The sequence below is a fragment of the Ipomoea triloba genome, chromosome 14, assembly GCF_003576645.1.
Source record: "Ipomoea triloba cultivar NCNSP0323 chromosome 14, ASM357664v1".
Classification (NCBI taxonomy): Eukaryota; Viridiplantae; Streptophyta; class Magnoliopsida; order Solanales; family Convolvulaceae; genus Ipomoea; species Ipomoea triloba.
In genome coordinates this window covers 11,550,394-11,554,785 of record NC_044929.1, presented here as the reverse complement: position 1 = coordinate 11,554,785, position 4,392 = coordinate 11,550,394, and positions in this window count along the sequence as shown.

Here is a 4,392-nt window from a genome sequence, read left to right as displayed (position 1 = left end):
AATATATATATATATATATATATATATATATATATATATATATATATATATATATATATCCAATTCATAACACACCATAATATTTATAAAATGATAAAACAATATATGAAAATCTTAACTAATATTAATAGGTTAAACGGGTGCTTAACGGCCTAACGGGTCAAGCATGTAGACTTGTTAAGACTTGATGAACTTGTTAATAATTTCAGACTCTTTACGACTAGGGCCGGTCTTGAGTAAGGGCGGGCTGGACGACAAATAACACACCTTAATCATACAAACAAAGCACTTTAAGTACACAAATCACGCGTCTAAAGTTTTAGAATATATATATAAATATATATAAATAGTGTTATAATTATAATATAAAATAAAAAACTTAGAATAGATGGAAGTCTAACCTACGTGGTACGTGCGACTACCAGAAGCAGGAATCTAAAAGTAATTAAATAACTTAGGCTACCCTTATCCCTGCAAATCTCTCCCATCTTCTAAAATGGGTCCCACCTCCACATCATCAAATTTGTAAATTATCCCTTTCTTATTCTACATCCCTGCAAATCTCTCTCACTGGTCTCACTTTCCTATTATATTATAAACATAATATTAAAAGAAATAATCAAAATAAAACCTCCACATCATCAAATTTGTAAATTATCCCTTTTTTATTCTACATCCCTGCAAATCTCTCTCACTGGTCTCACTTTCCTATTATATTATAAACATAATATTAAAAGAAATAATCAAAATAAAAAAGTAAACAAAATTGGGTTGGCAGCACAAAAGGTGCATTATGGCAAATTAACAAATTCTCTCTCCTATTGCTAATTTAGCCAATTCTCTCTCCCTTGTCAATACACATAAGCTTAAAAAAAAATATTTCTCTTTCTTGCCATGTCACATTGTCAATGCTAAATTTGCCGGGATAATTACAGCCTTAGAATCACTTACTCATTTCTTAATTACATCAGTCGTTATTATTCTATTTTTTCTGTCTTTATTTTCCTTTGCAAATCTGCACATAGGCTTACTATAAATCTATAATCCTTCAATGAGTAATGATGTAATGTAATGTTTATTTGGATAATTGATTCTACGATTTCTGCCATTATGAAATATATATAAGGTCTAATACATCCGTAAAAAAAATGGTTGAACTGAACTTATCGATTACTGTGGAAATTTTTTTTTAAAAATTCAAGTGCTTTTATTCATTTCTTATACACAATTTTTTAAAGTTTAAAAAACATTTATCTCGAAGTGAAAAAAGTAAAAAAAAAAAAACAAGTTGAGCAGCTAATAGATCACAATTAATTGCTCTGATCCTAACTCTGATATGCTCTAATCTATTGCCAGATGTAGGGGTGGGCACGGGTCGGGTTCGACCCGTGCCGACAAGGGTCACCCGAATTATTTCGAGTCTTTTTATTTTAAAGCCCGAAAACCGAACCGAAGATCTTCGGGTATTTTCGGGTTCGGGTATTTCAGGCCGGGTTTAGCTCGGGTCGGGTGTCACAAACCCGGAACTATAACATTGTTAAATTTAAAAAAAAAAAAACATTGTTAAAGTTGAAATTTTTGAAATTTTATAATCAATGGATGGTGTTGATTTTATAAGCATATGAAAATTCTGGAAGCAACCCCAAAATTTTAAAACCAAACAAAAAAGAAAAAAAACATCCAGAACAATAAATACAAATATTTACATGTCAACTCAAAAAGGAAAAACACCTTACCTAGTTAATTACAAATTTACAAACACCAAAAAAGACAAACTAAACAAAGCATAGTAAAATAAAATTTTGAAGGAAAAGTTAAGTTGAATTTAGTTTGTTCTTCAAAACAAATTTTGATCCAGTGATCTGCTGCTACTAATTTGAAACCCCTATAACAAACAACAATAAAGAAATAAAATTAAAGAAGTTCATTAAAACTATTGTGACTGTATGAGTGAAGTGAAATTTAAAAATTAATTCCATATAAAAAGTCACTGTCAAAATTGAGAATCTATAAAGGAAACAAAATAAAATCCTCAAATTTGTGAAACTATAAAAGAAACAAAATAAAACTCTACATGCACATTTCACCAATACAAAATAAAACCCTAAATAAGCATACATTAGAGTGTAGGATCTCAGTATCTAGAAGTTAGGAGTAGAATTTAATGCAATTTTAAGGGACATATTACTGGACACATTGAAGGTATGTGTTTAAAATGTTCTTAAAGAAAAATGAAAATGCAAAATATCAAAAGTGTCACTATTGTAACGCGCGGGGCACTTTCCTACAAATTTCCGAGACGCGTGGGACACCTTGCCGAGGTTCGCTACACTTTTCCGGAGTTTTTTAGAAGTTGTACATAAGTTCTCATAGTTGGTAGAATGGTCTAGAATCATATACATAAGTGTAGAGGTAGTAGAGATCCTTAGAATATTCTAGAACTTTATGGAATCTTCATGTATGTAAAGAGAGTTAGGGAGGATTCTAGAGAGTCAATCTTAGCCGTATGATAAAACCAATCTCCACCATCCATTGAGGAGGTGGAATGGGTATAAATACCCTCATGGGGACTCATTTGTAAATCATCCAACAAACCATCCAAGTGTTCTTTAGTGTAGCATCTTAATGATCTTTTTCTAAACGATCACCCCATTGTTCTTTAGCAAAATTAATGATATACACACTCATAATTGATTTGACCAACTAATAAATGAAGATATAACTCTCCCCCATTAGTCGGCATACTAAATAATCAATGTTTGTTTCCAATTATAGTCCAACTAAAGTAACAACTAATGAGGACATAATTCCCCACCATAGTTGGACGTACTGAAAAACAAAATACACCTTCCAAAACCAAGTTAGAATTTTACTCAAAAGATACATTTTATTCTAAGAAGTATATCATATCACGTAATCTTACTATAGTTAGTCCAAAGAACCAAGTAAGCTTTCGTGGGATAATTAATAAAAGTGGCTAAATTTTGGAAAGTAACAGAATACATGTGTTGCCAATGCAAATCATGAAACTTAGAATTTATAATTAAATTAAATTTATAAATTTTAAGAAATTGTGATAAAATTATTATCTGGGTTGAGGGATTCATTGACATAAAACTTGCATGTGGGCTAAAGTTTTAATTCTATTAAATCCAATTAAGGAACCTTTATGATAATATTTTATCTCAATTATTAAATAAACAGAAGAACCTAGTGACATAAAACTTGCCTGTGGGCTAAAATTTTAATTCAATAAGATTCATTACAACTATTATGATAAAAAAAAAAACTTAAAAAATCAAGTTCCTTTTCCTTAACCCCGTGGGCAATTCAAGAAATATGATCCAAAGTTTATATCATAAAATTAAACTTCATGATAGAATTGAAAATTATTTACAAATAACCATAAAGTAAATAAATTGATTTATTTCTATCATCACTTATAAAACTACTCAACTACATTCCGATACATAATTGCCTGTGGGCTAAATTATGATCGTAGTCTAGTATTTCATCCTGATTAATTTATACAAATATAACGAAATTGTCTGTGAGCTAAATTCCATCATATTACATACAATTAATCACAACTTATATGTCTAAAAATTTATGTGATCAAGATAAACCGCTTAATATATAATTTTAACTGATTAAAGATGCTGTGGCTACTCCACAACCAAATTAAAAAATTATAAGATCACTAGACATAAATCCTTGCGTAAGCTTTATGTGATCAAAATAAAGATATATATAATTTAATCTGATTTAAGGATGTTGTGGCTACTCCCCAACCAAATTAAAATTATAATATCAAAACTTAATAATCTTAGGTAGTTGAATATGCTGTGACTATTTCTTAATTAACCAAGATTGAAAACTTAAGGGACTTCCGTAAATTAAAGATGCTATGACTATTCTTTAATGAACCGAAATCAAATCACATTGCAAGGAATACTTAAAATTTTGACAAATTATACCAAATCATAATGAGAAATTTCAAATGTATATACCTAAGAAAGTTGGTAAAACAACACCTTACTAAAGACCAACTCTTTAGATAATATCAATTTAAGGAGACTAGTGGCCAAGATGTTCTTTAGTCATGGCCATAAAATTAGTATGCCTCCCTGATTCATATGTACACAAAATGTATAACTGTTTTGGGTATAAACAGAACTGTAGGGTATAATCCAAAATTGAATAGTTCACCTATGATTAAAGCTTAAATTAGTGAACTAAAACAACGGTCTAAATGTGCTTAAATTCATGCACTACCGTAACTAAAGTTTATGCATAAGTCCAACTTAATAAGAAACTAATATAATTTCATCCTAAATTTATGCATTGCTAAAGGCATAATAATAAAATTGCATAATTTAAAACATAATATTA